Here is a 23,970-nt window from a genome sequence, read left to right on the forward strand (position 1 = left end):
TCAGTTACTGTTCCTAAATCTATTATGAATTCCTTAACAGGCAGGAAAACGATTTCTCTGCCCGCGTGTGCTGCTCAGATTTTGCTATTGCTCCTCTTTGGAGTCACAGAGTTGTCTTTACTTGTTGTGATGTCCTATGACCGCTATGTTGCCATTTGCCACCCACTGCACTATGGACTCACTGTTACCCCACAAATGTGTGCACATGCAGCGGGGGGATCCTGGGCCAGTGGGCTGATCTATTCTGCCATCCACACAGGTAGCATATTCAGGCTTCCTTTTACAGAGTCCAATGTGATCCATCAATATTTCTGTGATATTCCTCAAGTTTTGAGAATTTCCTCCTCAGATGTGCAGTTTTCCGAGTATGTTCTCATTGCTATAAGTTCTAATATACTTTTGGTATGTTTGGTCATTTTGTTTACATCGTATGCTAATATATTTTCAACTGTGCTTAGGATGCACTCAGTGGAAGCACGTAACAAAGCTTTATCCACATGTACCCCACAATTAGCAATACTCATTCTATTTGTAATTTCTGCAGTAATTGCAACATTAGGTCCCCTCTCAAATAAGACATCCCTCAAAAATCTTCTGATTGCCATGTTTTATAGTATGGTGCCCCCATTCATAAACCCCCTCATCTTCAGCCTTCGAAACCGGGATATCAACATTGCTCTAGGCAGAATGTTCAACAGATATTTCGAGTACTCAACAAGAAATTTTCTTAGTTACAATTAAAATGCTTAAATAAGACACTTATAGGAAGTTTACATTTATGTAGTTGACCCTAAAAAATATAAATTAGAAAATATGCCTATTTTACTTTTAATAAAAAGGAAAATTATTGATCTAATATTGAAACAAGTTATAATAAAATATTTATAATCAATTTTTCCTTAAGTAAATGTATTACTAGTGCTAATAATATATGCTGAGACAGTTTTAAAATATTTCCTAAATAAAATTGGTTAAAGATTTATTTGTGTTGGTATCATGATTACTATTTTATACATGTCACAGTATATATTAATTTTTTAAAATTCTGACATTGGGACTTAACCAAAATTTTAATAAGTTTTCCCATCTGTCTCTTATTTTCTGCATGTGCACATTTGCAATTAACTTTCATGATTTTATGGTGGAGGTATCAAGAAATACATGACTTATATTTTTATAGTTTAGCTATGCTTATGCATTGACATATGCATGAATACACTTAGTACTTTTAGGCTTCTAGATAATAAACAAAAACCATTCCAAAGATAACATGTTGTTAAATAAGTATGTATATGACCTGATATTAATGTGACTTGATTAATATCAGTATTTCCTAACAAACTCATATATAGGTATTGTTTTCATAGGTAAAAGAAATTTTAATAATAATTGGCATGCAGAAAAAAAATCTTTTCAGACTTTCATTTTTCAACATAGGCATGTAACAGCAAACTGCACTTTCTTCCAGTCTTTAAAATATCCCAGAGCCACAAAGGAATGCCAATTATGGAACTGTAGAGAAGGCAGGTAGTAGTCTAATGAATGAGAAAGCAAATGCATTTTCAAAGGTGAATGACTGTTAGTATCACAAAGATTTTCTAACTATTAAAGAAGAAAGATTTATTATATTCAAGACCACAGCATAAAGAACTGAAAAATTATGTAGAAATAAATAAAATATAAGGAAAAGCTCTCTATATATTCCCTGAGAGGCGCTCTACTGAGAAGATACATGGCACAACGCTGACAGACCCCATGCCCTGGGAACTTGAGGAGCCACGTGCAGACCCCTGCAAAAAAAACAAATATATATATATAAGGAAAAACTCAGGTGATAACATATAGTATGGAAGATAGAAAAATGTTAGAGTCCTTTCTACTGAGACGTGTATAGGCATCAGACAGACAACCAGTACATCCCATTACCATCCAACCTATAATGAAGCTATAAGATCAAATGGAACTGCCCCTTAGGGTTTCTGAGACTGTGATCATCACTCTATCAAACTCATATATTTTGTCCCCTTGGGATGGCTCAAAATTCAAGCTGACTGCCACCATGTAGATTTTGACTCACAGGAACGCTATAGGTTCTGAGAATGTAACTCTGCAGGAGTAGAAAGCCTTGTGTTTCTCCCAAGTAAAAACTGTTAACTTCAAAATGATTACCTTGCAGTCCACCTTCTCCCCACCATCTAACCGGGGACAGCTAGTGGGTTGTACCTGGCGATCTTGTCATTGGCATCCCAGTGCTTATCTACATGTACCAACAGGGATACTTATAAACCAATTCCCTAACCCCCTGTCATTGGTCCATTCAGAATCACAGAGACTCTACAAAACAGAGTCGAACTGCTCCATAGGGTGTCCTGGACTACACATCTTTATCGGAGCGGACAACCTCATCTTTCTCCAGAGAAGCACTCCTGAGCGGGAGTTGAAACTATCAGTTCTGTGGTTAGCAGCTCAGTGTTTATTCCACTGAGTCACTAGAGATGCTTCTATACAAATACATACTGATAAAGAGACCACGTGTTCTGAGAGAATGGGTTAAATTACCTCCAAATTAGTGGTAAATTATCAATGGAACAAAAACAGCTTTCTTCACAAAAAGGACTTTGCTCTTTGAATGCCTGATACATTTACTGCATTATAATTATATATAAAACTCAATATGGGAACAATTTTCTTGCTCAAACTTATAATTATACTAAAAAGTTCTTCATTAAGATGTTTTTAAATTTTCTCCAGATTTGAACATCACCAATTTTTCTAGAACCATTGACATTCTACAACTGTTGTTAGAGTTAAATAATAACATTTTACTCTACTATTGCCAGTCATAAATTATCAAATTTGGCTAACTATATAAGTAATAACTATTCATAGAATCTTATCCTAATAAGGCTTTCTTATTGAATACGAGTTTTAGCATGAATTCCCATTTGTTTGTATGTGTGTCTAAGTGTAATGAAAATTGAGTCATATAAACAAGTTGGTGTTGCATCTATGACTTCACACAGGAGCAGAAGCAATAGCCCTTGGGCAAATTTGAAGAGCACGGGGCAAAATACCTCCATCCCCCCACCTTCCAAACTTATCAATACTGACATGAACTATACCTCCAACAGCACTCTAATTCTCAACTGAATCTGACACAGTGTCCTCACAGACCCATGATAATACTCAGGCTTAAGGAGCCTAATTTATTAGGGAAGGTAACAGGCTATAATCAGGATTAGAGGCTTTCTACTACCATAAACAGTTACAATCTCAGTAATGCACAGAGGCAGTTCTACCCTGTCCTATAAGGTCACTATAAGTCAACATCAACTCGATGGCGATGAGTTTATTTGTTTGGTTCTGGTTTACTCACTGCTTTGATTGTATTGTGTCTTCAGGATTTTATTAATAAAGCCATATTTCCTCTTCTATCACAATTCTTCAAAGAATGTGCCAGCATCTTCATCTCACTTTTTTAACATTACCACTGAAAGCTATGCTCTCTTCTGCAGCTAACTGGGTATCAGAAGTTTAGCATTCATCAAATAAAATCTTGTTCAAGAATAATTTTTCAGTCAGAAATGTGTAAACTGAATAAATTGAGATGTCAATGGTATTGCCTAATGGACATGCTGTTAATTTTCACTCCTCTTCAATTAAGACATAAACAAGAATAATTTGTCCTCCAAATTGATGGTGGTTTATGGTTGTAACCCTCCCTATCAATATCATCTCATATCTTCTTAAAATAAGTTACACATTTTTAAATGACTAGAATATTTGGAGTACTGTTTCTACTAACTTTGTGCAAATCTTCATGATTTCACTACTCATCAACACAAGCTACACTGTTCATTTAATGTTTGTTCTCGCTTTAATTTGAGCATACTTGATGTTGTTATGGTAGGGGGCCCTTTCAAACTATTGCATTGCCCTTCCTAGTTCCTCAAACTGATTTCTGTTCATGCATGTTATAAGCTAGTCCTATTTTCTTTGGACACACATTTTTAAAAGTACACACATAGCTTTTTAGTATGGATTTTCAATGCATTTTTAAGAGATCTTGAGTGTGCGTGTGTACATGTGGGATGGGGGGTTCAAACCGTGGAAAACCTTGATGATATTTTAATAGTTATAAATCTGTTCATTCTTTTAGAGGCATTATACTTACTGTTCTTTTGACTCATGTTTCATTTTAGGTTGAGCATTAAGGGAATGCACTGTTTTAATTGTAATTTTGCCAATACCCTTATCTAGAGGCTGGTTACTATTTTTGTTTTCTATGAATTTTTTCTCCTTTTAAAGGGAATTTTGCTGTTGCTCTTTTTCTTATTGAATTAACATATTGTATCCTTGCTTGTCAAAACACTTTTGGCTTTGGAACTTTGAATTGGTAAATATTCCCAATGTATGTGGGAAAAAATGCCTGAGTCCATACTGTGTGACCTCAACCACCTAAAATCATATGTTCAGTTGTTTACCTATGTAGATAGGATGTAGAGAGACATTACAAGCTGTAACTACCAAATTACCTAAATGATTTTAGATGTATTTTATGTGTTCTTTGCCTTTTAGTTTTCTAAAGTGCACAGAATAACTAGAAGAGAAAGGAAGTGATTTTAAAAGCTGGCATGGAGCCCCTATTGCCCGTAGCTTGCTAACAACAACAACAACATGTAGAAAATTGTATCTATAGATAATGACCTTTTCCATGAATTTTTTGAAACCCTTTGTATATCCACAGTTGCCTGTCAGTTTTTTATACTGTGGTGACTTGTATTATTTATTTCTTGATGCTAAAAGCCATGTGCAATAGTTATACAGTCACAGCACTTCTGGGACCACTCCAAAGGCCAGTGGGGAAGGAAACCCCTCCCAGTGGGCAGAGCTTGAAACAGGACACCTGGTTATTCATATTGTTTGGAAGGAGATGGGTTCCAGCTAATGGTTTGGCTGTGTGGTCAGGGACTCCGAAGAACCATGGTTGAAAATTGGTGACAAAAAGGTGTGGGGAACAAAGCTCTGAATGGACCAAAAAGATGAAAATAATTGTGTTTCATATAAGTACTTACCAAAAGTTTACCTCTGCTGAGGAGAATTTTAACAATAAAATGGATAGGATGAATAATATAGGATGTATAGGCTGAAAATAGGTCTTCTTCCTCCCTCAGCCATTCCTGTCATTGACCAATGACCTCATGAATAAAATGCTTGGAGTGGCAGGAATGGAGGTTGACATTGGGCTCAGCAACATGGACTTCCATTCACTAAGGCTGATGTGACGACTGCCATTGCTGAGTTCCAGGAGTCTAGCAACAGAAGGCAGCATTGGGTCTGAGATCTGGTCCCATTCTTTGGAGAGATCAAACAACAGGTTGACAGAATAGAACCACTTCCATCATGCAAAAGACAGCATTTTCTTCTTACTAGAATAATACTTATTGTAGACATGGACTTCCTTTCCCTACACACGATGATTACTCCCAAACTACCACTCATACCCTCACAAAATGCCTGAGTCCGCAGCACAACTGCAGTTCAAGGGACTCACATCACACCGAAGGAAGTGTGTGTGTGTGTGTGTGTGTGTGTGTGTGTGTGTGTTAGTCTGGGTAGACTAGAGAAACAAAATACATAGACACTCATGTATATCAGAAAAAGCTTTATATAAAACGTAATTATACATTAAGAAAACATTCCAGCCCAGCTCACATCAAGTCCGTAAGTGTGATATTAGCCCATATGTCTGAGACTAATCTATAAATTCCTCTTCAGACTCACGAAACACATGCAATGACGCCCAATACAGGAAGATCACAGACCAGTGGGTGGAAAGTCTTGTGGATCCAGTGATGGTGTAAGCATCTCAGTGCTGGCATGGGTCTCCATGTGGCTCCTCTAGCCTCAGAGCTCTGGTTGCATCAGCATAGCTCTATCAGGCTCATCCTCAATAATGTCTTGCAGGAAGTGGGCATGTGTCCAGACTCTGGTGAACTATTTATCTCCTTAGCAGCTCCAAAAGAGGTCATCAAGCTGTGACCTGATTGACAGGCTAAACTCTATCCCTTCACTCTTAAGACTTCAGTCGACAACAACTTATGTAACTACCACAGTGTAATACTGGCCTATACTTGAATCCACTGGTTTTACCACATTTCGTATAATCTTTAAGTAACTGGCTTGGTACAATGATGGAAAGGTCTTTTAAGACTCAATTACTTATGATGCTACCCAGATGGCAATGGTCTTGCAGGGTTGAGGCAATGTTCTCTAGGAGGTTGTATATGCTCTAAACCAGAAGCTGGTATATGGTGCTTTGAATCCAATAGTCAGTATTCATGGGCCCAGGAACCAAGAGGTGGACATGGGAGTGGCACCACACCCTATCGTACTAGTGACCAATTTGCAGCATTTTTTTCCTGGTCTCTTGTGTGTTATCTTGGTCTGGAGATTTTAGTTCCAAAGGGAGAAATACTCCCACCTGGAGACACAGCATTGATTCCATTGAACCGGAAGGTAAGGAGGGCTGTGCACCATTTGGAGTTCCTCATCTCACTGGAACAATAGGCAAAGAAAGGTGCCACAATAGTGACTGGTGTTATTAACCCTGACTTCTAAGGGGAAATATATTGATATTACCTAATGCAAGTAAAGAGTAATATGTCTGGAATCCAGTAGATCCCTTAGGTTGTCTTAAGTGCTGCCATACCCTTTGTTTAATTCAATGGTAAATAACAGCAATCCAATTCTGACCTGACTATTAATTATTAATGGCTCAGGCACTTCAATAATTATGGTTTAGGCTACCCCATGATGTGAAAAACTGTGATGCACAGAGGTGCTTGCTGAGGGCAGTGGGAATGCATATGAAAAGACATGCACCGAGAACTGCTGGGAGACTGATGAAAGGAAAAGTATAGCTACTTTGTCTTTTTAAATCTGTAGTAATCTATTTTCTTTTGGATGTGTCTAAACCAGAAAGATCTGTGCCCATAGAGAACTTTCCCCTCTAAGACTGAATGGTAAGGAAAACCTGTGGGCAACCTTAAATGCTCATAAGGTGGTCATCTGGATCCACTTGATGAGTGGAAGTGGAGGAAATGCAGCAATGCAGAGGCAGATGGAGTCTGGACCTGATTCTATTGGACCCTGTTCACAGGAACTAGAGGAGAAATGAGGGCAGGCTGGCGGCTCTGGTTTAAAGAGTTGTGCATAACCTAACCCCCTGGCATAACCTAATCCAATGGGGCTAGAGTTGCTAAGACTTTGGGAAGGAGCCAATGGTGAGAAGCAAGGGTGGAGGGAGTTGTGTGGGAAACTCCCTTGTTTGTCACTGTATCCTCGGATCTACCTTGGAATGGCTGCTACTGAGTTGACCAGACCCAGACAGATGAGGTGGAAGATGTTTTATCCTGTGAGCTGATGCGCATTGCTTGCTGATTTGATCAATGGCCTACTCTAGAATTGACTATGCTACGGAGGCAGACACATAAATCTCTAACTGTAATTAAGATTATTATTTACATAAAAATATTTGTTTCTTTAGAGCACTGGGCTGATAGAAATGGGCATTTAGAAATCTATTATCAAAAATGGAGGAGCATAAGGCATAAAATGGCTGGCTTAAAAATATTCTGGGTGATGAAAAATATTGATAAGATTGTAGGATTCAGGTGCAGGTGTTCACAAAACTAAAATTTTTGCTTTGTTGACTTAGAGAATATAAGATTTAATGGTGCTGGTATATTTTTGGTTTTATACATTTTATTTACATCCTATTAGCCATAAACATAACTTTATAATTGTCTTTATTTAAAGAGTATGCATAGTTTCAAAGATTATACATAGTTAAAGAGTTGTGTACAGGTGACAACTTGACAAGAAGTGGCCGGTGGCAGTTAGATTTTTTTGTCAATTTGCACTTCTGTGTGGGTGGAACCCAATCTGTCAATCAGGTCACAGCCTGGTGATGTCTCAAAGGAGGTGTGTCCTTTTAATAAGAGAAACAATGGGGAACCCTCCTCTCTCTCTCTCTCTCTCTCTCTCTCTCTCTCTCTCTTCCCCCCATTACTTTCTTGCTTGCTAGATAGAACTCTGTGTCTGGGTCCAAGGGCAGGTACATATTGGCCACCTGACCCTGAGAGCTGTCACTGCACTGCCATGTTTCCACTGACCTTGGATCCATGTGACTCTGTACCCACCAGCCTATGATCTTCCTGCTTCACCTTTCTCTGTCATTGGCCTGCAGCTAGCATCAGATCCATGGACTTGAGTTGGACTGGGCTTGGATGCCTTTTTGATATAAAACTTCTCCTTGATATAAAGTTCTTTCCTGTACATATATAAATGTCACTATTTTGTTGTAAACAATTCAAACACAGTGATTAGCATGTTTTCTCTTGTTCATGTGTTAGCTATATAAAATTAAGCACAGTTTTATTATTGTCTGTATTTGGAGATTATGGTCTGAGGAAATATGTCAGGTTCCAAATTGGAACTAGATGGCCTGTGATAATTAAGTTTTGTGTCAAGTTGGCTGGGTCGGAGTCCTCAGGAGCTTAGTGGTCAAGGCCTAGTAATCTCCCATGATCTTCCATAACATATCATCTACTCCATAATAGGATCTACTCTGAACAGCCAAGCTGTTGTCAAAAGATTAGGGTTAAGTGCAAGTCTTTTACTCATGTCATCATGCTGATGTAATTGAAAAATTCCTGAGGGATGTGGCTTAAATCATATATAATTCTGTGCTATCAGTGTGCTTGCTTTCTTTTTAGCTGGGTGGGGTTCATGCCACGTCCAGTTCTTTACACTTGAGCTAATAGTTTACTATGTTGCCTGTGGATCCTGGAAGCCAACAGAGGCTTGCCTTCTGACCTGCCAACATGTAATCCATTTCCCTTTCCAGTCACAATCCTGACCTGCTAACTTTGTATTTCTCCATCTCTGCAGTTGATGGTGTTTTTCCCGAGCTTGGATTCATCAGCCTCCAAATCAGCACTAGTCAGCAGAAACCTCTAGCTTAACATCTGATCCACGGACTTGAAACTAGACTTCACTTACCTGCTTCTATAACTGCTAGAAATCTCTTGATATAAATACAAATTTCTTGATATACATTTCTCCCATTTTAAATATATATATATACATATATATAATATATATGTGTTATATACATATATGTGTGTATATACATATATATATATATATCACTGGTTTTGCTCCTTTAGAGAACCTAGCCTAACATGCAATGCCAAGAGAATTTAAAATATGAACAAGATGAACCATGGTGGACAGTTTTCCACAGAACATCAACAAAGATAGACTGGGGGGAAAAGATGGCATAACTTCTTTAAAACATTGATCAGTGTAAACCTTATGAATAGTAGCAGAGTGTTTTAAATATAGTACTGGCAGTTGAGAGTCACATGCTGGAAAACTCTCAAAATATGCCTGGATAAGATTAACAAATAAAAGTAACATTGATCTTAATTAGTTGAACTTAGCAAGTTAACATGACCTTCATTTGCTGATGTTTCAAGACTTAAAATTAGAAGAAACTTAGAAAAAGGTCTATGAAAAATTGTAATGTGGAATTTACACTATGAATCTGGGAAAGCAAAAAGTTGTCAAAAATGAAACGGAGCACGTGAAGTTCAATACCCTAGCCATTAATGAGCTGAAGTGGAGTAGTATTGAGCATTTGAATCAGACAAGCCTGTGATCTAGTGAACCGAAAATGACAACTTGAAGAAAAATGGCATTGTGAGTGCTATATCATTATATTTTTAATTAGCCTTTCCTTATGGATATCCTGTGATAGACTGCATACCTAAGTCTTTAACCAAACAGATATTTGAAAGGCTTAATTATGCAGAGTAATACTTTCTGACCACAGTGAAAATAATTATATGTTTACCATAGGCAAACATTTGAAAAACAAAAACATACTTTAAAATTATCTATGAGTGAGTAATTAAAAAATCACCAAGGAAACCTAAACATATTTTGAACTGTGTACAAATTAAATTACAATTTATTAAAAATTGATGAAACAGAAATAAAGTTTTACTCCAACCTAGGTTTATCAGTGCCACATATACATGCCAGTATGTTGTACTGGGGTGACTTCCATGTTACGATGATGCTGAAAACTATGCCACTGGTGTTTGAAATAGTAGCAGGTCACCCATGAGGAACAGGTTTCAGCAGAGCTTCCAGACTAATGACAGAACAGGAAAAGGAATAGGCAGTTCTCTTCCCAAGTTTAAGTCACTGCAAGCCTAGTGAATATCAGAAAGCAGTATCTGACATAGTGTCAAGTGATCAGCAACCGAGATGAAGCAAAGCCTTCAGAACCTACCTTTACTAATGGCACACTCGTCAAACTGAGGCGATATAGCTGTGAGCACACATTAGTAACTGGACATTAGATTGCATAAAGTATGAACCTAGGAAAATTGGATGGCATAATAAATAAAATGGGATGCATAACTATCAATAAATCATTGGTGAAATAAAATGGACTGCTATTGGCCATTGGGAAGCAGACAATTATATGGTCTACAGTGCTGAGAATGAAAACTTTAAGAAAAATAGTATCACATTCATCAAAAAGAAAATTTTATGATCTATCTTAAATTACAATGTTGCATGTGACAGGATAATACACACACATATATATTCATAGCCATATGAGGAAATTGGTTAATACAACTATTTTTCAAATTTATGTACCAACCACTAAATAATGTGATAAAGAAATTGTGATAGGTAGGTTTATTGTGCCAACCTGGCCAATGCACACATGTGGGATTAATTGAAGGGTAGTTTAATTGAAGGGCAAAGAGATAAATGGCTCGGCGAAGCTCACCTTCCCTGTCTCCTGCTCTTTGATTATCAGACCAGTGTGCAGGTGCCTTAGCTCGTTCTCTGCCTCCACTTGTGAGCTAAACTACCAGTGGGACACCCAACTTGTGGACTGTGCATCTCTAGTTTGAGGTGGCTTCAAGACCTATTTCACTATGCTACTGGAGTATACATTGATGAGCGGGGGTCTCTTGGAACCTGTCATCTGGCTGACTGTTGGTGACCTGCCTTGCTATTTGCTGCCTGTGGCTGGATTTCCTGAATTGCTCTGCAAAGGACTCAGCTGTCTGCTTCATTGACTTGCGCCTGGTGGCCCTGATGACTTGAAGGACTGCCAGTGTATTAGCTGTCTCAAGGAAGTGAGTTGCACTGAGTAATTTGTACTGCTCTATAAACTAATTAGCTGTTTATTTCTTGTATTGTATATATCTATATACCTCTCTATATAAGTACATATAAAATCATAAGTGGTCTGGTCATGTTTCTCTAGAGAACCCTGTCTAAACAGATATTAAAGAATTCTACCAATTTATTCCATCTAAATTCAATCAAGCAAGCAATCAAAATGCATTGATAATCACTAGTGTTTACAATATAAAAGAGGAAGGATTGATAGTTGGAAATTGTGATCTGGCTGATAGAATCAAAGCTGGGAGTACAGATAGGAGCTCACACCACAAGGAATCCAGGTCTGATAAGGCCCTCAGGAAGAGAATTGGGAGCAATAATATCAGGAGGGTAGAGAAAGGTGAGGGAGGAGGGGAGGAGGGGGGAAATAATCACAGTGATCGACTCATAACACCCCACCTACGCCCAGGGCGTCAAACAACAGAAATGTGGATGCAGGGACACAGAGTTCAGTGTAAGATATGAAAATAATAGTAATTTAAAAGTGTTTAATGAGTCACAAGAGTGAGAGGAGGGTACGGAGAGAAAAAAGAGGACCTGATACCAAGGACACAAATAGAAAGTAAATGTTTAGAAAATAATGATGGAAACATTTGGACAAATACGCTTGACAATTGATGATGGATTGTTATAAGAGCTGTAAGAACCTCCAATTAAATGATTTTTTTTTAAGAAAGAAAGAAAAAGATGGACGGAATCTCATGGCCAGGAGTAAAGTGTGTCTTAGTTCACTTCAGGGAGAGGCAGCGTAGGGGTAGAGCTGAGACTGTGAGGCAGAGCTGTTGGCCAGCATGTTCACAAAATAAGTGAAACTGAATGCCTTTGGGCAGGAGGCTGACTTGCAGAGTGGCATGCCTCTCAGACACTTATACGCCCCCCAAAAACTCACATGGACCATTTAACATCATGATAAATGGAGGAAAAATTGAAGTTGTCAAGTATTTTATCTTTTTTGAATTCACAAGTTTCATGGAAACAGCTGTCATGAGATCAAACGATGAATTAAGTTGGGTAAATCTGATGCACAGTGCCACTTAAAAGTATTTAAAAGCAAGAATGTTTCTTTGAAGGCTAAAATGCATCTAGGCCAAGCCATGGTGTTTTCAATCCCCTCATAAGTGTGTGAAAATTGGACATTGAATAGAAAGACCAAAGAAGAATTTATACATTTGAATCATGATACTGGCAAAGAATATTGAAAGTATCACAAACTGACAAAAGAACAAACAAATCTGTCTTGGAAGAAGCACACCCAGAGTGATGCCCAAAGGGAAGGATGGCACGGGTTCATCTCTTGTACTTTGGACATGTTATCAGGAGAGACCAGATCCGACAGAAGGACATAATGATTGGTAAAATTGAGGGGCAATGAAAAAGAGGAAAGCCCTCAGGAAAACTGATTGACACAGTAGCTGCAACTATAGGCTCAAAAATAATTACAATATAAGGATAGCAAAGGACATGCTAGTGTTTCATTACGCTGTTTGTCACAGTGAGTTGGAATGCACTGCACTGCATGGCACTTAAAAATACCAACATGGATATAGAATATTACTCCTATCCAGTATTATAGAATAGGCCTACATAGGTGCTGGAAATCAAATAGGATTACTCAGTGCTTGGAAGCCTACCCATAGTCTACACTTGATTGGATATGCTACAAAAGGAGTTTGGAACTGCTTACAATGAGCAAGCCAGAAGTTTGGCAAATTTAGATTGAAACCTGAACCCCACCTGGAACTGTTGAAAGAACAAGAGATTTACATTTCAAGGATGACCTTTGGGGGTGGGGGAGAGATATTTTAGCTTTTTACATTGTGAGCAAGCATCCATATTTCCACCGGATGCATTGATTCAAGGAAAATATGTGCCCATAAAAACCCTGTTCTATGATTGAAAGTTAATCACACATTTTAGATGCCTTCCAGCTCTTGGTGACTTAGACCATGTGATACAGATAACAAGAGATTTAGACTTCACTCTTTTGAGGTGCACAACGTTCTGGTAAGTTCACTGCAGTAACTCCCTGAGTCACACGTGCTAAAGATGAGCGAGAAGCGGAAAGGCTGGCTGGCTTGAAGTTTTGTGGACTCAAGAGCCTAAAAGTATAACCCAGCCCATTGGGGACTAGGACTGATGTGGGTCAGAAGGAGTCAGCTGGCATGAAGTTCAATAGTGTGTGCACTCCCAAGGTTGCAGTTGGTATCCAGTTTACCCAGTGTGAATGACAAGCACTGCAATGAATAGAACCCAATCAAATGAAGAGAGAAAGATATTTGGTGTTTGGAATTGGTGTAAACTTCTAGAATGTGATCTTTTCTATGGACTGGAGTTGCTTTATCAGTGCAGATGTCCATATTTCAAACAGAAATGAAGATTCTTTTTTAACTGGAAACATTATTGTCTCTTCAGAGTACTGGCTTATTAAGGGTGGGGAATTTTGAAATGGGGTATTTAAAATGGGAGATACAAAAGCATGAAGAGGCGGGATTACAAGTTTCTATACATGCGTTCATTTTAAAGGGATTAAAAGGAATAGGTTAATTCTTCCTGTATGAAAATGACATTGGTCAGCAGAGCCCGGGGTGGGCTATAATGCCTTGAATTATTTAATATCGCTGTTCTAGTCTTAGCCTTCTAGTCTCCCAGCTAACAACTTTTATTTTACTGATGGGTAGAGGAAGAAGATATTGAAAGACACTGACTGAATTATATTATTAGCTTTAATGATTGTTTACAGCAAGGAGGAGGATTTCAACAACAGCAAAAGAACTAGAATGTGATTAGTCTGTGTCCTTTAGACCTCAAGATCCTTCTGCATAGAATCCCCTTGATTCAGGAGACAATATGATGCCATAGGAATGGCAGAGGAACAGTAAAGGCAGAACCAGGAACTCAGGTGTGTGTCTGGAGTGAGATGCCTCTGGGAACTTAGTTGGGGGTGCTAGATTTGCTGAACTATGGATTTGGCAGGGAGTGCCTTTAGGTTGAGTATACAGTGGAGTGGCATGCCCTCTGGGAATATAATGGAAGCTCTAAAAGAACTTAGCAACATTGCTTAGATGGACACAAGCCAGACCAAGAGGCTGTTGTGGGCCAGAGAGAGACCTCCTGGAGGCATGGTAAAGAAAACGCCTCCTCCTCCCCACTATCATGACCCAAATACTTCCTTACAAATCTGGAAAGACCAGAGGATGTACTGGGTACATATAAGAGCTGGAAACATGAAATACAGGACAGAAAAACTCCTTGGGACCAATATTGAGAGTAGGCATACCAGGAGGGGAAGGGGAAGGTGGGGGAAGAGAGAACTGATCAGAATGACCTACCTATAATCCCCTCCCAGGGGGATGGATAATAAACAAGGGGGTAAAGGGAGATATTGGACAATGCAAGACATGAAAAAATAATAATTTATAAATTATCAAGGGTTCATGAGGGAGGGAGTGGAAGGGAGAAGAAAAATGAATAGCTGATACAAGGCCTCAACTAGAAAGAAAATACTTTCAAAATGATGACAGCAACATATGTACAAATGTGCTTGACACAGTGGATGGCTTATGGGTTGTTATAAGAGTTGTGTGAGACCCCAATAAAATGATTTATAATTTTTTAAAAAAAGAAAGAAAATGCCATGACTGAACAATTGTATCCTGAATATTTCTCACCATTTAACTTGATAATGTCCTAATCAATCCCATAATTATGAGCATCATCTGTATGTTTGGTATGGCTATTACAAAGAATTATAGAACTTACCATGGATGGTAGAGTGGGAGGGAGAGGTGGTGTCAGAATAGGATAAAGAGGAGGAAGGATTAAGATGTGGCTGACCTCAGCTTGTGGAAATCAGTATGGAATCAGAAGAGGTCAATGTGACCTACACACAGTTTCTATAAGTATTAATTCATCAGGAGCAACCATTACTAACTGTGGACGGAGAAGCACGGCATAGTTTGGGTAGTCCGTGGGTGGTGAGGTCTCCAATGCGAGGAATAAAAAAAATTTTAATCAGGATAGAAACAGAAAAAAGAGAAAATTAATAAGAAATATAAATTTTAAAAAGAAGAAAGCAACAAAGCCCTCATGGAAGAAGCTCACCAGCCTGTGCGATCATGAGATGTCGAACATATCAGGTATCAGGCATCATCAGAACTGAAAATCATATCATTGTGAATGAGGGGTGGAGTGCGGAGTGGAAACCCAAAGCCCACTTGTAGGCTACTGAGCATCTCCTTACAGAAGGGTCTCAGAGAAGAGACGAGCCAGTCAGGGTGCAGTGTAGCAATGATGAAACATACAACTTTCCTCTAGTTCCTAAATGCTCCCTCCTCCCCCACTATCATGATCCCAATTCTACCTTACAAATCTGGCTAGACTAGAGGATGTACACTGGTACAGATAGGAACTGGAAGCACAGGGAATCCAGGGCGGATGATTCCTTCAGGACCAGTGATGAGAGTGGCAATACTGGGAGGGTGGAGGGAGGGTAGGTTGGAAAGGGGGAACTGATTACAAGGATCTACATATAACCTCCTCCCTGTGGGATGGACAACAGAAAAGTGGGTGAAGGAAGATGTCAGACGGTGCAAGATATGACAAAATAATAATTTACAAATTATCAAGGGTTTATGAGGGAGGGGGAAGCAAGGAGGGAGGGGAAACATGAGGACCTGATGCCAAGGGCTTAGGTGGAGAGCAAAAATTTTGAGAATGATGAGGGCAATGAATGTACAAATGTGCTTTACACAATTGATGTATGTGTGGATTGTGATAAGAGTTGTATGATCCCCTAATAAGGTGATTTTTTTAAAAAGAAGAAACAAGTAAGTAGCACAGTGCTGGCAGTAGAAGTGGGATCTAGCACAGATGCTAAATGGGTATGAGTAAAGGGTATGGATGGAGATCATACTTCTTATTTCACCAATCAAGGATGTAGGTTCCAATGCAGTCCTGAGTAGAGAACAATGATCTGGTTTCTGTTCTGATAGGAAGGCTGGGTGCAATAATTAAAAATGCCTAGCATCTGCTTGTTGGAAGTTTACTGCTTTTGTCCTCCTTATTCTTTCTTATAATTCTGTCTATTCATATAATTAGATTTTCATTTACTTCTATGTCCTTTCCCTTGAAGCTCTAGATTCTAGGACCATGTTCACTATCTATATATTTTTATTTCTTGAGTCTTGTTTTCAAGGGTTGGAATAGTCTGTAAAACTTACTCCCCCAAAATTTTAAAATAATTCTAATTATGATTTGATAAGAAGGTGGCCACCAAGAGAGTCTGGAAGTTCTGATAAAATCTGCTCACTTTGAGTGACCTTGATGGAATTTAAAATAGCAGTGAACTAGCTTCCAGAATTACAGCAACACAGAAGCCACCAAATTACGACAAACTAACAGACAACATACAGACTTTTCTGAATTTAAACCGTGGATTATTTCCTTGTTCTGTTCAGACAGCTGCCCCTCAGTCCATGTTCAGGTTCCCAATGAGCACAATGAAGTGTTCTGGCATTTCCATTCTTCTCGAGGCTTTCCATAGCAAAGAGAACAGGTTTCAACAGAGCTTCCAGAATGAGAACAGATTGAGAAGAAGGAATTGGCTGCCCACTTTAGAGAAAGTAGCAGCTGAAAACCTTATGCTTACCTTTGAAACATTGCCCAGTGCTGACAACCTAATGATGAATGGAAGCAGAATATTGTCCAAGGCAATTGAAATTTGACTGGGGTGCAGCTGCTGACTGCAGAGAGAGTCAACAGTGGTGACTGGAATGGAGTAGAGCCCATGGGAGCAGAATCTTTGGGATCTTCATTTGCTAATAGGGCTCGACTCAAGGTAAGAAGAAAAAGGACAGGTGCAAAAATCTGCCAAGATTGGAACTTGAAATGTATGACATATGAATCCAGAAAAAAATGGAAGTTGTCAAAATGAAATGGAATGCATAAAGCTTTAAAATGGATGGTGAAGAGGGCACAGAATTCCTGGCGGGGTTTCATCAAATGCAATGTAGCCTGGAGGAATTACTGAGAGCCGAATGAAGGTCAAAAATTATAGTGGGACAGGAGGAAAGTATAAGGAAGTAAAGGAATGAACATGGAGGCAAAAGCCATTTATGGTGGTATAAATATAGTCAATTATATATGTAAACGTATTACTATATACAGATAGGGATATAGGTCCATGTACAAAATTCATATGTTAAGTTTGAAGGTAGCAGAAGAACATTGGGCCTCTACTGAAGTCCTTCTTCAATGCAAGAAGACTTTGTTCTAATAACCTGGCATTCTGTGATGCTCACCTTCCCAACTCAATTGCTGAAGTCAAAATTGGTGCATAGCAAATATGGTGAAGAAGCTGAAGGTGCCAGGCTATTACAAGATATAGTGTCTATGGTCTTAAAGGCTTGAAGTTAAGCAAGCAGCCATCTAGCTGAGAAGCAACAAAGTCCACATGGAAGAAGCACATCAGCCTGTGTGATCATGAGGTGTCAACAGGATCAGGTATCAGGCATCAGATGACCCAAAACAAACAATATCAATGTGATGGTGGGGGATTGGAGTGGAGACTCAAAACTAATCTGTAAGCAACTGGGCATCCCCTTATATAAGGGTCACAAGGAAGGGATGAGCTAGCCAGGGTTCAGTATAGTACCGATGAAACATCAAACACTCCTCTAGTTCTTTAAGGCTTCCTACCCCCCTGCAATCATGAACCTAGTTCTACCTTACAAATTTGGCTAGATCAGAGCATGTACACTGGTTCAGATCAAATATCTCCACACACGAAATCCAGAGCAGATAAAGCCCCCAGGAACAGTAGCGAGCAGCAATACCATGAGGGTAGAGGGAAGATGGGGAGAAAAGTGAAGTTAAGGGGAACTGATCGCAATGATCAACATATAACCCCTCTGATTGGGATGAACAACAGAGACAAAATAACATATAGCAGCAGAGGGGAGACAGAGGACAGTGTATGACATGAAAATAATAATAAAATAGCTATGGCAAATAGAAAAAATGATAGTCAAATATCTGAATAGAAAACTTCAAAGGACATCTGAAGAAGACAAAATAAAATATTATAATGAAATGTGAAAAGACCTATAATTAGAAAACCAAAAAGCAAGAGCACACTCAACATATCTTAAACTGAAAGTAATAAAGAAAAAATTCAAACTTCCAATTGTATTCTTGAAAGATTCTATGGGCAAAATATTTAATTATATCGGGAACATGGAAAGAATACACAATCACTGTGCCAAAAATCACCCGTTGACATTCCATCATTTCAGGTGGCAGCATACAAGCAAGAACCATTAGTGCCGAAGGAAGAAGTGTGAGCTTCACATCACCCAGAAACCAAAGCTCCAAGAATTGACGGATTACTGATTGAAATGTTTCCGAAAGCAAAGTACTGGAAGGACTCAGTAGTGTGCTCCCAAGAAATTTGGAAGCTGATACTCGGCCAACTGACTAGGAGAGATCCTTATGTGTACACATTCCAAGGAAAGATGACCCAAGAGGATGCTCACACTATATAATGATATTATTGAGATTAACATACAAGCCAGGCTTTTCTTAATGATGTAACTGGCAGCTATGATAGGAAACAAGCTAATCATTTTCCTCATTACTTTTTGATATTCAGATCACACACTCATGTCCTTCTTCCAAGAAAACCTGTCATTCATAGATCTCTGTTACATTTCTGTCACGGTTCCTAAATTTATACACAGTAGCTCATTATCATTCCCTGGATGTGCTTTGCAGGGTTGTTGTTTGTTTGTTTTTTTCATATTTTTTTGCTTCTGCTGTTAGCTACTATCACAGTGATGTGCTATGGCCACTATGTTGCTATCTGCCAATCCACTGAATGAAGTCATTAATAGCAGAGGGGGCTGTGGACAAATGGTGGCGGCCTCCTATGTCAGTGTGTGGGGTGGGGGTGTCAATGGAGTCATGCACATGGCAGCAACATTATCCATAATGTTTAGTTCCAGTAAAATTCACCAGCTTTTCTGGCATATTCAATGACTTATTTTTATTTCAGACTCCAAAATTAAAGTAGATTAAATGTCAGAAATGGCAGTTGCCGCAAGGGTCTCACTAGTTTGCTTTGAATCTATTGCACACTCTTAGGTACACATCTTTACCAGTGTCCTAAAGATTCCGTCCTAAAATGCACTTTCCACCTGAATTCCTCATCTGACAGTTGTGACTTTATTTCAACAGCTAGTTTGGCCTACTTGAAACCAGTGTCTCACTCTCACACAGTTCTGGACTTTCTTTTGTCTATATTTTACATTGTGGTGCCTCTAGTCATGAACCTCATCCTATGTAGCTTAAACATGAAAATGAAGGCAGGTCTGGGGAAATCTCTTTTGCAAATATATGTAAATAATTATAAATATATTTAGGAGTTCTTCCATGATGTCTTTTCTTTCCAATTATGTCTGCACAAGCACATTTTGTCACTACTGGGACAGTATCCTACAGCTGTTGGGGTCACAAAATCCTGTTGGTCTCCTGACAATATGACAAAATTAGCATTGCCCTGAACTTTTGAGGAGTACCCAAGTTCGGAAATGATTTCCGTGATAATAAAATAATCTCTTCATCTTTCTTACCAACTAGATGGGGAGGGATAGTAATGAATTGGACTTGCTTTGTATCATTAAGCAGGAGTCTAAACATCTGGCTTTACTAATTATAGATGAACCTTTGGAAACAATGTTACTTAGTTCATGCCTACATTCTTTTCAGACAAGCTGCATCATCAGTCTTTTATTGCCAGAGAAGATGCATTTATTATAAAATCATAGTTGTCTATAGAAAATGAATCAGACCAGATATATAATGATTTATGAGTATTTTAACACTGAATTTGCTTATAAAATATGTATCTTATAATTTTTACACTGGAGAGGTTAGATTTTTTTTGGAAAAAACAAAAAACACACTAACTTTTCATTAAACCTCTCATAACTAGTTTTGTGCTAACTCGACTAGGTTCGGATTTTCAGTGGTTTGGCAGTTAGTATACTAGTCCCTCATGATACAATGTACTCAGCTCCATAATGTGATGTTTTGAGCCTCCAATCAGTTGTCAAATAATTAGAGTGAAATGGAACCTCCTTGCTCAGTTCAAAGCCCTGATACAATTGAAAGGAAACGCTTCTCTGAGTGCCGCCTACTTCCTCCATAACCTGTGAGACCTGTGGGAAAACATCCTTGCTTTTTGCTGGGTCTGGATGCTGCATCTAACTTGCAGAACTCTGGTTCTTTCCCTGCAGATCATGGAAGTCTTCAGTAGCCTTCATTTGCCCTGCCTGCATTAGATGAACTGGACGCTGCAGGCACAAGCCTGACCCACTGAACTTGGAGTCATCTACCCCAAAGTACAAGAGAAACTCAAGAGAAGTTTCCAACTCAACATCTGGCTCATGAACTTGAACTAGAAACAGATTGGACTTAGCCATTTCTACAACCAAGGGAGCCATTATACATATAAATTATATAATATATATTACTAGCTTTTTTTCCTCTAGAGAACCCAGACTACCATAAGATAAATTTAACTGTAATAAATATACAATACAATTATGTATTGTGATATGAATCACCTTTCAAGTTTATTTCCTACATGTCTCCAGTGACACATAAAACACGTGGCACATAAAACCACATGTGCATATATGAAGGAGAAACTTATATGTAAGCCTCTGCAGTTACTTAATCCCTCAGAAGTTCACTTTATTCCTTTTGTGTCCTATAATTTGCAATATAGTAGACAGTTCCTTCTTAATCACATTGACCATCACTGCATGGAAATCGATTTTGTGCTTCTATAATCATGTTTAAGAAATTTATGCAAGCTATTGAGCTTGCTGTTTCCTGCTACTCATAGAAAACAATGTTGCATATATTGTGTGGCCCATAGACTCTTTGCAGAATAAAGAGGCTATTAAGTTGAGTTACATCCTAAGAGTTAAAGTGAACACATTAGCAAGCATAATAAATAAATATTTGTGCTTTTAAGCAAAGGAGTAGTGATTGCATTTGTTTATTTTAAAAAAAAACGGAATGATTTTTCAATTGACTCAATGCCTATCAGTGGGTGTCTTAGAACAGCCAGGAAATTACTCAGTAGAATGAAATAGGCCAGGCTGGGTTTTGAGTGTCTATTTGAAGGAAAAAAGGCAAAGAAATGAGTTCTTCACAAGAATGGAGCAGAGTCAGGATTATGAGTTCTAGCACTTTTTTTTTTCAATTCCCAGGGGTACTCAGTAATTTTTTTCCTTGCAAGAGGATGGTAGAGAAAGTCCTTCTTGTGCAGGTGGTCTTGAATGGCGAAGCATGTGGAACAGAGTCCAACTGCAACTCCAGAGCTTCTTTTACCTCCTAAGTCAGACACTCAGAACTTGGAAAATTCTGTACATGTAGTCATCACTTATGGGTGGGGCATTTTATAAAATATTGATGTGCACTCTAATTGTCACAAGGAACTGGTTATAATTATAGAAAGCTACACTTTAAAAAAGACTTAGATTGCCAAGAGAGGCTGTGACAATTTAAAATCAAAGCACCCTTGAGACTCCCTAATCTTCCATAAGCAGAAAGAGATCCAAAAAATCCTGTATCTACCAATGAGGAAATATTTTCTAAGAATTTGGTCAAATATCTCCAGGGAAATTAATACAAAGGAAACAACTAATGAATGGAGACAACTTTTATGGAGTACAAATACCGGGGGATTTGCCCATAGGGGAGAATAAAAATGTCCTGAGTGAGAGGAATCCCAAGTCACAATTCCAGCGTTTGAATGGAACAATAACTATGCACATCTCTCCCCCCCACACAATTAAAGAGATTGTTATCTTGGTTTACCATTGTTTTTGTAGGTAAACCAACCATTGTATTTGCAGGAAAGCAACCTGTTATTTAATTCATAGAATTTTAGGCAAAATGGACCTAGAATTCAGCATGTACATGTAGTAGATATTGTCTTAAATTCTAGATACACAGCTCAGCTAATTTTGGAGCATATTCAATAATATTCATTAATTTAAAAAATGTATAACTTAATATTATGTAATCTCATAATTTTCTTTTAATATTGGTATTGATAACAATAATATATTTTATACAAAGCTGAACAGGTATTATAATTATCAATGATGGCAAAAACCTGGAGCTTTATATAAGACAATGGAGGGACTATACATTGGTAACATATTTTACATATAATAAAAAAAAAGATTTCAAAACAATTATGGTAAACTTTTCATGATTGGTACAGCTGCAAAAAGCATCAAGATTTTAGGAGAATAATTTTTGAATAATTAATAGCCATTTCTGTTATGTGAAAATCTAAATCTTTTTCATTGTAAATTCTATAGTGATAAGATCAAAAGCATGCATGTTAAAGGCTCACAGTTTGTAGTCTGGTATGTTGCTGTTAGGTGCCATAGAGTCAGTTTTGACCCACAGTGGGACTAAACACAAAAGAATAAAATATTGCCCGATCCTGCTCCCTTCGCACAATTGTTCTTATGACTGAGCTCGTGTGGCAGCCACTGTGCTGATTCATGTCCTTGAGGGTCTTCTTTGTTGCTGCCCCTTCATGTTACCAAGCAGGATGCCCTTCTCCAGGGACTGGTCTCTCCTGATAACATGTCCAAAATATGTAAGCCAAAGTCTTGCCTCCCTTGTCTCTAAGGATCACTGTGGTCATACTTCCTATGACATCTCTGTCTTGTTTGCAGTCCGTAATATTTTACATATCACTTGTGAGTACCACAATTCAAAAGCTTCAGTTCAGTATTCTTTATTCAATATCCAACTTTCACATGCATATGAGGCCATGGAAAATACCATGGCTTGGGTCAGGAGCACCTGAGTCTTCAAAGTAAACCCCCTGCTATTCAAACCTCTAAAAGGATCTTGTGCCGCAGATTGACCCAGTGCAATGCTTCAGTTGATCTCTTAGCGGCTACATTCATGAGCATTGAGTGTGGATCCTAGCAAGACAGAATCACTGGTCCTTGACAATTTCAATCTTTTCTTCATTGTTTATGGTGCTGCCTACAGGCCCAGTTGTAAGATTTTGGTCTCTTTATGTTGAACAGTAATCCATACAGAAAGCTACAATCCTTGGTCCTTAGCAAGTGCCTCACTTTCAGGAAACAAGTTTGCATTGTCTGCCTATCTCAGGTTGTTAATAAGCCCTCCTCCTATCCTTATGACACATTCTTTTTCATGTAATTAAATTTGTCTGATTATTTTCCCTGCATACAGATTTAACAAGTAGGATAAGGGGATACTACCCTGACACCCATCTTTCCTGATTTTAAACTATGCAGCGTTCCTTTGTTTTGTTTGCACAATTGCTCCCCATGTACAAGTTGCCTATGAGCATAATGAAGTGTTCTGGAATTCTCATTCTTCGCAAGATTGTCCATCATTTAGTATGGTTCACAGAGTAGAATGTCTTTGAAAAGTCATTAAAACACAAATAATCATCTTTCTGGCATTTTCTGCTTTGAGCCGAGGTCCATCTGACAATAGCAATAATATCCATTGTTTCCATAACCTCTTCTGAATCCAGCCGGAACCTCTGGCAGCTCCCTGTCAATATACTACTGCAACTGCTCTTAGGTGCTTCTGGAAAATCTTATTTGCATTATATAT

Source organism: Tenrec ecaudatus, chromosome 2, assembly GCF_050624435.1.
Source record: "Tenrec ecaudatus isolate mTenEca1 chromosome 2, mTenEca1.hap1, whole genome shotgun sequence".
Classification (NCBI taxonomy): Eukaryota; Metazoa; Chordata; class Mammalia; order Afrosoricida; family Tenrecidae; genus Tenrec; species Tenrec ecaudatus.